At 35.4% G+C, this 12,237-nt stretch overlaps 1 protein-coding gene and 1 long non-coding RNA gene across 7 annotated transcripts in view; one reads left to right on the top strand and one right to left on the bottom strand.

Moving 5' to 3' along the window:
* Positions 1-12,237, bottom strand: part of sick (sickie) — a 189,420-nt gene that overhangs the window by 94,383 nt on the left and 82,800 nt on the right. The window lies entirely within an intron of this gene.
* LOC138137537 (uncharacterized) lies at positions 7,179-7,609 on the top strand. The gene is made up of 2 exons (XR_011161777.1): positions 7,179-7,416; positions 7,473-7,609. It is a non-coding gene; the product is annotated as an uncharacterized lncRNA (long non-coding RNA).

Here is a 12,237-nt window from a genome sequence, read left to right as displayed (position 1 = left end):
AGATTTTTCACTGCCGTAATGACACCTATCTGATTCTTTAGAGGGCAATCTATAAATACAACATCCTCTATTTCTTCGTCGACTTCATCAGAATGCAAAGCACTGTCGCTAAGTCAACATAGTCATCTTCAAGTTATCATCTTAATTAATAAAATCCTCAGTATCAACACTATTGGTATTTGCGCATAGGCAGCCAAAAGAATTTCATCCTCCACACCAAATTATTCAGGGGTTTTTGCATTTGAAAGTGATGTCTTTCATGACGAATTCGAAATTTTTCGAGCCATCCTCAGAAACTTTAAAATTTTCATTACGAGTTTTTGCAATCTCTTTGCCTTTTTTTTCTTACAATAGGTCCGGACAAAGGAATATTTTTGTTTTTATAAACCATTCGAAAGTTAATTGATCTATCTTCAATCCTTCAGTTTTCAAAAATCTTCGCTTTTCACTCATATTTCCACTTCCCTGTTATTTCTTCATTAATTCGTCTTCATTTTTAATAATACATATGTATTTGCTGCTTGGGTTTTTCCTTTTCAAATTTTTCAAAAATTAGAATGCTTTCTTTTAATGTTAACATACGTTTTTTTGTGATTCCTCGAATTTCGGAATGTCCAGTGATTACAGTAACACTAAAATACACACCATGCTGTCCGCTTAAAGGAGAGATTTTTCTCAAAGGTATCGAATTGTATTGTCCGCGTCCGGTTAACGGAGAGTCCGCTTAACAGAGGTGGCGTCTCATTTAAAATACATTGGCTCCAAACGGGGCTAAGAAAAATGTCCGCTTAACAGAGGGGTCCGCTTAAGGGAGGTGTCCGTTACGAGAGATTTCAATGTATATATTCAGTTCAAATTGTCAGTTTGAGAGCAGCAGTCTCACTCTGTATATATTTTATGCAGGGTAATTCTTATTTTTTTTTATATTTAAATATTTTTCAACAATCCATATTTTCAACTCCGGAACTAATGTAACATCTTAAAAAAAACATTATCATCACGTGGTGTGTTCCTGCATAACGGTGGCTGTTTTCTTCTTCTCCGTTTAAAAAATCACTGCACAAAAAATTACAAAACACTCGTCTAGACTGTTAATTTAGCTTGAAATTTAGTAGCAGTCAGCCCCCCGATCCTACAAAACAAAATCTATTTGAGTCGGATCTCCTTACACAAATTCCTTTTTGTGTACACATGTTACCCAACAAAGAAAACCCTCTCGTTCCATCATAACGAAGTGACCCCAACTAATTCCTTCGATCTGACACACCCCCAGTTTCTTCACGACCAGGTATGAAACGAAACCCTTCCATTGTTACTTTAATGGCAATTTTTCCCAATCTCGTTGTACCCCATCGCGCTTTTTAAGCCTCGCCCCGCCAAATTCCGGCGCGTTTCACTCCGATCGTTCATAATTTTTCAAGCTCGATCGTTCGCGATAAAGCGGAAAAGTGAAATGGATGGTGTGCGCTAAATTGCATTTGTCGAGGTAAAAAAATACGGCGTGATAAATGTGGCGCGTTTGCGGTGCGAAATAAGCCATATTTGTAAATGGAGGCCTTTGCCCCCGGTTGATTACCACATTGGGCACTTATAATGACCGTCGTGTTCCAACATAACACTAATAACTTCCATTCATCAACGCCGTCCAGCCCAAACTATCGCATTGTTTCACCTTTCTGTTACCACTACCGGCATATGCAGACACGTATACATTGCGTTGCGTTACAAAAACTCGCCTAACGTTTAAATGTTGCATTGTGCAACGAATGGTACTTTGTACGTGATTGTACCATTGCACTACGATTAAGATGTCAACGTGACCATTAGGAAAAGTAGTGAAGTGACAAACGAATATACAGGGTGGTTCATATAGTATCACACAAACTTTAACCGGTGGTAGATTCCAACCCCTAGACACTCTTACAAAAATGTCTAGGTTCTAAGGTTAAAATTGTTGAAGATAAAGCATGCTGAAGAGTGCACTATGTACCACGTTTTAAAAACTAAATGAAAATAAATAAAATAAATAAAATGAAAATATTTTACGTTGAAACAAACTGTCAGAATGGGAAGAATGGGATTTACTAATATTGAAAAAACTTATATGCTAATTTTTGCCAATTTTTGATGTATGACTCAAAATTTTATTGTCAAGAGCCTTTTGAGACCGGAATCTGCCACTGGTTAAAATATTTATGAAACTATATGAATCACCCTGTATATTGAACAAATTTAATTTTTAAAAAATTTTACTATTTTTTTTCATGTGTTAATACGTTACATCATGAAAAAAAAGGGCATACCATCACAAATTTGCAATTCGGTTTCTTTGGACCCCTGCAGTGTGATTGTCAGCTGTCGCTGCTCGTGTCGTGTAAGTTGCATATTTACCAAATCGGAAAATATCTTGTTGGTAGTTTTGGAAATTTGAAAACTTTGCACGTGGTCAACATCGTAGGCGTTTGTTTATTTTCGGGAGAAATCCGTTTAATGTCAAGGTTAATTCTACTACGAAAAAATCCACGTTACTTCATTCATGGCAGTCATGTCGCTCTAAAAATAAACAGTCAGATGTAGATAAGACTAAATAAAAACAAATAAGTAAATAACGAAGTCGTAAAGCATTCGTCGCATGACATCCACTGCAACGTGCATTCGTTTCGCCAAACATGCTATCCTTGCGCTGCAGATGATTAAATCAGAATTTAAAATATCCATTTCTGGCGAGTGTCTAAATCGATGGCAACGCGGAACAACAGCTGCGACTTTAATGAATTTCAAGCAATTGCTGAAAACTACCGAGCACACCTAAATAGTCAGTCGGTTCTTGTAGTTTACGTCGCTTGTCACATGTCAGCCACTGAGACACTGTTTGTATTTATGTTCCATCTTAAGTGTGTTTCACACGCGTACCATTGTCTCACTATCGTAATAAATTTGTTCGATAAATTCGCGATCTTAAGCGTGACAGGTGTTAACAAGCATGAGCAAACGAACGGATTTCGCGAATAAAATCTTTAGACACAACAATTTTTATTTTTGTTCGAAAGTAAAGCTTGTGACAGTTTTTCTGATTTCGTACACCGCAAGGGACAGTTGGCGATCACTTTGTAAGGGTCTATTGTCAGAGCTTTCGGTACGTTCAGAAACTAGAGCAGAAAAGAGGAGAGATTTTGAAAAGGTGAAAGTGGAGAGCGTTGTAGATTTCCAATAAAGCAGGAAAAATTTGGCTCACGTTATAAAAACATAAATCTGGAATCTAAGGACCAGATAAGAGAATTGTATTCATCTTAGAACGAAGCAATGAGAAAAATGGAAATTTTAGAATGACTTTGTGATCAAGACAACGAGATAGAATGGCAATACGGCAGTTGATTGTGATTTTGTATTTCATATTTTGATGGATTTTAGGTCGGTCACTGTCTCCTCTTCTTAACAGAACTACCTCAAGAAACAAAACTCCCACGCACTTGTTTTGCAATAACAGAAAAGATAAAGAACTATTCACGATCTTTTTGGGGCCGAGTTCGATATGACCATCTAGTGTTTTTGTTGGCAGTACCTCGGTGATAACGAACTACCCTAAAGGAAATTGACACTTTTTGTGTTAGGTTAGGTTGTTTTCAGTTTAAGGTTATATTTTCTGAATAGGTACATTGTTGCCGGATCTTTTAAATCTGATCTGTCCCTTTTAAATTGGAAGTAAAGTCCATTCACGTTGGATTTTCCTAGTCAAGGTCAAATAATTCAATATTGTGGCGGTGTGATTTTTAGTTTTAGCTGTGTATGTCACCAATACGGGCTGATAAAGAAACCAAGTCATTTGTAGACTGTAGAGGTTATGTTATTCGCTGTCAGCAAAGAAACAGTCATTTTTCAAATATTGTTCTTAAACTTTTTAGAGGATAATAGGTAATAATACATCCATTTTGTAATCATTTGCACTAGAAATAGTGTCAGTTGTTCATCGGTATGATAGGATTAGGAACATACAATAGATACCTAACTCCTACCTACTGGTGTTGTATTTTTCTGCTTGCGTTGTTGATTAAGTGAAAAAACCCTTAAAGACTACATTTACTTAACCTTCTGCGACTAACATGATGAGTGATGAGGAACCAGAATAAGTTATAGAAATGAACAGGAAATTGTGTGAAGTTTCTTTCATTGGAAGCGATGGAAGTAAGGAATGCATCTAATTCTAAATGATGGAACAAATTTGGCAATAAAATTTCAGTTATTCAGAGACACTTATACGTTTTGATTGTGGTTGTGACGTTTCAAGAATATATTGTTGCAATTGCATACCACAAAAGAAAGGTGTATTTTGATTTTTAATGATTTTTTTCTAATTTAAGTTTTTTCGATGTACATATTACCTTTAAAATAACGTTGTATTGTTAAAACTGCTCAATAAAGGTCGTAAACAGATTATAATCATGTTAATACATACAATACATTAAATATTAAAGGATTCTAACTAATTAATTTTCGAACTGAAGCTATTTTTTCTTGAGTCCGTATTAGCTTGCGGGTTTCGTCACATTACGTCAGTTGTGGAAGGTTAACGCAATTTTAAAATTAACCTTTTTTCTTTTCGCCATGGTAAAATCACCCAGGAATAGAATTTTATTAAAAAATCTGTGACTTTATTTTACACGTCAAACTAACATTCAAAATTAAAGACGTCAAATCGCTCTCAATCGCTCTACCACGAATAAAACACGATAATGTAAAAATTACTAGGAAAGGAGGCGCAGGTTTGCAACATGACAACAATTTGGCAGGGAAAATCCAACGTGAATGGACTTTATAATCTGTTTCAAAATCAAAAATACACCAACAGTGCATTCTACCTCGAAAATACAACCGACAACGTCGCCGACTTTTGTTTTCAGTGTGTCTGCAAGTGTCAGAAAAAAGTGGGGTTATGAAAGAAAACTGTTGGACAGTCGTTTTGGTCGTAACTAGTTCATCGTGTTTTTTATTCTCATTTTATTATTTCACTCAAAAAGTATGATATGGTAGCTAAAACCTTTTTGTACATAATAATTATTTTGTGTTTCGTAATAAACTCAACAGTTCAATGTCAAATTTTGGCGGGAGGTTGAGGCAACCCAAAAAAATTAAACTTTTTTTAGGGATTTCTTTTTTTCTGCCAACATAATTCAACAGGTGGTGGATTTTTGACTTTGAAACAGATTATAGCATCGTTTAATGGAAATTTTTTGTCGTAACAAAATTATTTTGGCAATTTTGACTTTTCCTTTGACGGAAATTAAAATTATTTTTACCTTAGTAAATTATTATACTTTATTACGAATATGTATTAAAATAATAAATCTGGCAATGCGGTGACAACAAAATGTCGAGTAGACGCTGACAGAAAAAAAAGTTGCATCCGTTGCATCACTGAATCAGTTGATCCAACATAAAAAGAAAAAATCATAGCCAACTCGGTCCCAAAAAGATCGTGAATGCCTAATAAGTAGGTACTGTTTAGAACAGAAATTTTACCAAGGCAAAATAAAATTTGGCACGAACTACTACATAAACAGCAATTTTATGCAATTAGCAGATGTATAATTACAAGAAAAAACTAAACATGGTTTCAAAATTACCATCCAGCATATCGGTGCGTTCATCTCGAGTAAACCTTACTTAAGCACTTATGGATATGATGTAGTCGAGTGCGCAGCATTTCAACATTATCTCTGATTAAGTCAGAACTCAAGTACCTAGACATCTGTACAAGAAGAGCCTACTCGTCCAGATAATCGTTTTTTAATTATTCCGATCGCCATAAATATCCGCGTCACACATCTGCGCTCCAAAAACCGAAATCCCACACTTTCTGCTAAAAACCTTCACGATCCCACAGAAACAACGTCCCCGGGTCATTGTTTGACATCGACCGACGTACGTTTCATTTTTTTCGAGTCGGACTAACGAGCCAAGTCGTGATCGTATTGTTCGGCGGTCATGTATGGCAACGTATATGGGTATGGCTGGACGAGCACACAGTTTTCCATATTAGGCACGAACGCACCATCAGCAACCCTGGGAGGACTGGTGCGGACGGGCCGTTGCACCCACCAAACGATCGCATTAAAAACAAACCTTCTTTCACCGGGGCATAAATCAAAAGCGCCGTTAGTGACGCTTTTAGGGCACCCACCTGTAAACCATCACCGTCTTCGTATGCTACCCGATAATTTATGTGCGTCTCGAAACGGAATAAATCAAAGAGAGTGGAAGACGCGTTATCTAGTTGTTGGTCACTTTCGGGTTGTAACAATGTGGAGTATGTGCATTCCGCATCGACCAATCAAAAAAGCAAAACCGGCGGAAACGCTGCCGGTGCATTTTTTATACCGAACGGCATTTTTACTTGGCGGCCCCCGGGAAAAATATTTTTGTCACCACCGGAGATCTACAGAGATTCATCTGAACGAAAAGAATATTTCGTGTGTGAAATGCACACACTCGGGCCCTTTGCAAGTCAAATACGTTCGACTCTCGACGACCGAAAGCGACAAGAAATTGAAATTTATGCCCGAGACTGGAATATTTAACATCAGAAAAGCAATGTTTCCTGTGTCAAGTTCATTGTGGCGCATTGTTTGGTCGCGTGTCCGACGCACATAAACACAACTAGATCTTTAGCATGGGCGTTGCCGCTACTGAACGATAAGAGTGCCACACGACAACAAATGTGAAGCCCTCTAGGTGAAGATGACACAACATAAACAACAATCGTCGGCAGAGATTGAAACGTTTCGCAACTTTAACTGTTCGGTTTGTTGCGAAGAATGACACCAATATAACAACAATGATAATGATAAATGTGTTCTGGTGGGAGGATTGTTGCGTGCCTCGAAGACGTTACTTATGTTTGCTTGCTTTATAAATGCGGATGATCTCTTATTGTGCTATCGCTTAATTTAAATGGAAGTCGGTGTAAACATACCATTCATTGTTTTAGATGGTCGAAGAGAAGCGAGACTTGATGATGATTTTTTTTTTTAATAAAACAGTTGAAAGCACGTTATGCTAGAAATATGTACATAAGGAAAAACTCGTTCGTTAGTTTTTCTTTATTAAATCGACACTACTTTTGGCGGGAAGTTCTTTATTAATTTCAATTCTACCAAAAGATGCCAAGTACGTACTATTATGTATTATAAATGGGACACAGCATCAAGGCCGGATTTATTCCTCATTACATGACTCAATTCCTTTCCTAAAGCACTATTTATTTATTTTATTATCAGTTATTTTCAGTACACCCACTTTTTACATGACATCAAGTAATGAAGCAACAAAGGGACAACGGATTGGCTTGTCACCATTCAAATATTCACTAGCGTTACTTAACTTCTCCAACTGTTATCAACACTATTATTATCACTGTTAGTATTACTAAATATTTGAAGAAGGATACTCTCTCTAATTGCTTGTATGGTTTTTAGAAGCATGGAAAATAGTCATTAAGGTACATAATTCCATTGTTACAGTTCCGACGAAATTTTCTTTTATGGCTTATGATAGGAAATGTAAAATACATCATCTGCGGGGCAGTTAACTTTTAATAAAGACTATAATGGGTGTTGTTTTTTTAATTTTGTGGCGAACTTGGCGTTGAAGAGTCGATTGTGAACGCACCACTAGATTACAACTCTGATCAGCTGTTTAAACTAACCTCACTTTTTGCGTATTTTTAATACTATGCAGTTTGAAAAATTAGTCTTTTTTAAGATGAGTAGTTGATCAGCCGTTTAAATCTAACCTCACTCTTTGCGTTGTTTGTGTTTTTAATCTGCAATTTGAAAAATCAGTGTTTTTAAGACGAGTGGTTCATTCACAATCGACTCTTCAACGCCAACTTCGACACCAAATTAAAAAAAACACACTTTATTTGCTGACGGACTATTGGAATATATTTTTGACTACCCGAACTATCCGAATGATCGTGCCAACGTGTGTCATTAATTGTTCACTGTTACGATATTTTTTAAATAAATTCGAAAAGATCGGTTACGATTTAAAACCAAACTGAGGGATCGAGGTAAATTTAGAAGATTTCGAAAATGTTACAGTTATTAATAACTTAACAGAAACGATTTCGATACTGCCCGTTCCTGCCAAGTAGCTTATTTTGATTTAGAAACCTCTGCCTTTAATAACTAAACAGGTGCGACATGAGAAGACTTCACTATCCATTTAAATCGACTCATTAATAGTTATTTAATAAACTAGTTTGTTAATGAGGGCGATTAATAATCGAAACTGTTTAAAGCACGAACGAGTGTAGCGAGTGAGTGCCTTTAATAGTTGAGATTATTAATCGCCCATTAACAAACTAGTTGATTACAAAAAATTTTCGTTGACCGCAAATTTTTTTTTTGTGACAAAATTTCAAATTAAAGCCAAATCAAAACCAATTTCATCTTTTTCGATAAAGATGAGACCTTATAAAATACCTTCATCCTTTTTTTGTCGTCAGGGTAGGCCATTTTTAAATTTTTCAACACTTTCTCTTCACTTTTCCACAAAGAGTGTCAGAAGACGTCAACTCCATTCACATTCAATTTCACGTAAAAATCACGGTTGCTAAGAAAACCTAGTTACCTACCTTTGAAAAATATGACATGCGAATTATAACCAAAAAGGTCGGCTTTTGAAAAAGTGAATTCGTAATTGTGCAGTTATGGAGCGAGCTATCAAATATAGAAAACCCTACGGCACTACCTGCTGCAGTGTTGGTGGACGTAGACGAGTTCCTCCCAGCGGTCAGTTTACACCACAGGTGGTCGCTACTTAGCTGTTATCTGTAGACGAGTTGCTCCCGCTTATTGTCGTAGGATTAAGGAAGGCGGCAGGTATATTTTTACATTTTTGAGTGCAAGATCAAGGAATATTATAATAAAATGTTTTTTGTTCGACACTGTCAGAATTTGAGAATTTTCTCCTGTGTGAACAGATTTTGATAAATGTCACAACTTGTCAAAACGAAACGTCAAGCTAATTTTAAAGATTTTAAACGATTTGGAGCCTTTGAGGGGCTCGTCGAACAAAAAAACGTGTATTCAACTCGTTCGTGTGTAAATTGGGCCTTTTTTCGCGCTCGTAATATTATTACAACATAGGTTTATTATGATAAGAAATTATTTGTACAAAATTTATTCTAGGGAGTATTCCATTTTCATAATTTTCTATTAATTTTTGTAATATCTCCTATTTGTTTCTTACCTCGTTTTTCAACTTTTTCATTCCTCTGTTTGCAAATTGAATTTTGCTATACGTATATGTTTGAAAACAAATAAGTACATCTAAATAAGTAAAAATGGAAAGATGACTAGAATAAAAATTATTTTTTAAATGTGCAGATAATAATTACCACCTCTGCAATGCAGTCTAATCCCCAACCCTTCGCTACCTGCATCCAAGATTAGATTAGATATTTTGGGTACCGGGAGGAACTCGTCTCCGCCGGTGTTGGTAAGTGCAAACAATGGATGTTCGAGGTTGTTTATACTTCAAAATTTCATCAAAAGGTCAAAATCGCAAAAATCGTTGATTAATGAAAAATAGTGTATTAATGAGGTTCATTAATACACTACATATATTTTAGACATAATTCATTAATATTGAAATTAACAAGCGGTCAACGGAAAAATTTATTTCAACTGCTCTACTGAAGTTACTGGTTCAAAAAATAGAAATGGAGAATGGCTATACGAGTAGATAGTTTATTTTAGAACACATACATAATATATTTTATCTTCAAACGTCATAACTCATAAAAGTGACAAATTGTGTCACTCAAATGACAAGGTAAAAGTGTCATTTTATGTGATAAAACACATAAAATAGCAAAATTGATTATTTTATGTGCCAAATCACATAAACTACAAAAATCAAAGAGACAATAAATGTAATTCAAAATTTTCAACCCACCATTGCTGGATTTTCTTATTTCTTATTAATAATCCAAAAAAAAAAAAAATCGAAAAAGAAAAAGGAAATTTAAATTATCTTTGAAGCATTTGTTTACTCAATATCAAGGCTTTATGTGCGAACTGATAAGTGATAACTTTTAAAGAAACTAGCGAAAGCTGGAACTTCTTTTTCTGATTTGCGAACCCAAACGTTATTTTCCGATTCAGCAGACCGTCACAGTTTTAGAAAACGTCTTTCTTAACGTGTCGCATCCTGTGCATCCACATTTACTTCGAATTCAAATTCGAACCAGATTTCTGGGTCGTCCTATCTGCCGCACAATTACTGCACACATTTATATCGAAACAAAGAGCAGATAAAATCCGTGCACGCTTCGTGTTTATCCTATTGTTAACAATAAAACAAAGTACCGGAGCCGTCGTTACACTGAAGAACCTTGAATTGGTTTCTGGCTAATTTAACACAAATTGCAAGGTCAAATTTGATGATACTATTAACCGCGCCACGGTTCGGCCACTTGAGTTTTGACCAAATCACATTCGCAGAAATCTTACTGACGAGACGTCGTTTTTATCTGACCGCAACATTTCTACGAACATAGTTTTGTGTTTTTTAAATTCGACTTATCTTAATTGCGACAAATCCTCATTTAGCTGAACGACGAAAAAAATTAGAACAATGATGCATTGTGATTAGTGTTGTGACACTGCGGAGTTTATCTCTTGACCGGTCCGAAGAAAATTAATTGTTGGTGGCAAGTGATGTATAGTCCTTCTTGAGACAAGTGACCGTTTAGTCCTATTCCTCTAATTAAAACTGCACTCACTATTTTATATGGAAGTAGTCGGAATATATTTCAGTGACCTAAATGACTTCATCTTTGATTAATTCATTCTAAAACTGCAATCTGAGAGAACGTAAAATAACTGCATATTAAATTACTTTATCTACCCTTGCTGTTAAAGTGGCACTTTATCTACACTTGCTGTTAAAGTGGCACTTTATCTGCCCTTGCTGTTAAAGTGGCACTTTATCTACCCTTGCGGTTAAAATGATACTTTACCTTTTGATTTGAATAGACAACAGCACACTTTAACATCTGTTATAGAAAAAATTATATATTTTTTTGAAAATCAATGGAAACTTTCTAAAGATGGATGGCTACAATATCGGAAATAACCGTAAATTACACTTTGCACAAGAACCAATACATCGATCACTCTCTACGTGTAATTTATTTATGAATAAATATATGTATTTATTATTGGGTGCTGTAATTCGCTAGTATTATTTATTACGGTAGTTCTGAAGTTAGCTGGAAGAAAAGGTCGCAAAGGTTAATCACAATCGAAGATAACGTATCGTCATGAGAGATCTGTCTGATGATGAATAAAATTACTCAGAAAATGATTAATTAATTTCTCTTTTCGCAAAAAAAATTGTTTTTTCGGCGACCACACATGAGCAAAACGAGATTGTAAACGGAAATTACCACAAAAACTTGATTCAAAATTAATTCAAAAAATAACTTCGAAAAGTCAAAAACCAACAAAACTTTTTTTTTGGTTTTCGAGTGTTAAAAAAACCCTATGTATTTACGTTACCTAATAAAATTGTCATTGAGACAGATCTAGTTCGTCGCATTCTAGAGCAATGTCACCAACTTAACAAAATGCAAACAGAGTGCAATTACGTTAATTATTAGTAACGTAAAAAATAAATAAGTGCACTCTATTCAGTCGACTGTTTTACTTTCAACACAACCAACGCTAAATATTTATCTGGACTATATGGTCCAATAAAAATGGCACGACGCAATTATGTAATGCAAATAATTATAACCCATGAAAAGAATATCAAGACTATATTAAACTGGAACAATATCTGTTTTATGATTCAACGAATGGGATTGCAGGCGCCTTTTGTCTACATAAGTAATGACCAAGATAGATTTAAAAAATAACAACAGAAAAATATCGAGGGATCAGTGTTTGCTCGCTGAATAAATATGACGTTTGACGTGTACGGTTTGACAGCTGAAGAAGCTGCGCCATACGTTAACGCAAACAAAAGCAAGCGCACAGGCTACTTGACCACACAATTTTTAAACGCCAATTACAATTATTTCGCAACCGAAACGAAGGTCTTTATTTTTACTACTTTTTCATCGCAAATTTCTTTGATAAGAATCCGAAATTTTGTAAAAATGAAAACAGACTACACCGAATTCATTCTTTAATCTTTGTACTTTACATCAAACGTCTCCGGCTTATT

Source organism: Tenebrio molitor, chromosome 8 (genome assembly GCF_963966145.1).
Source record: "Tenebrio molitor chromosome 8, icTenMoli1.1, whole genome shotgun sequence".
NCBI lineage: Eukaryota > Metazoa > Arthropoda > Insecta > Coleoptera > Tenebrionidae > Tenebrio > Tenebrio molitor.
Note: the sequence above shows the minus strand (reverse complement) of the source record. Positions and strands in the feature narration are given on the sequence as shown.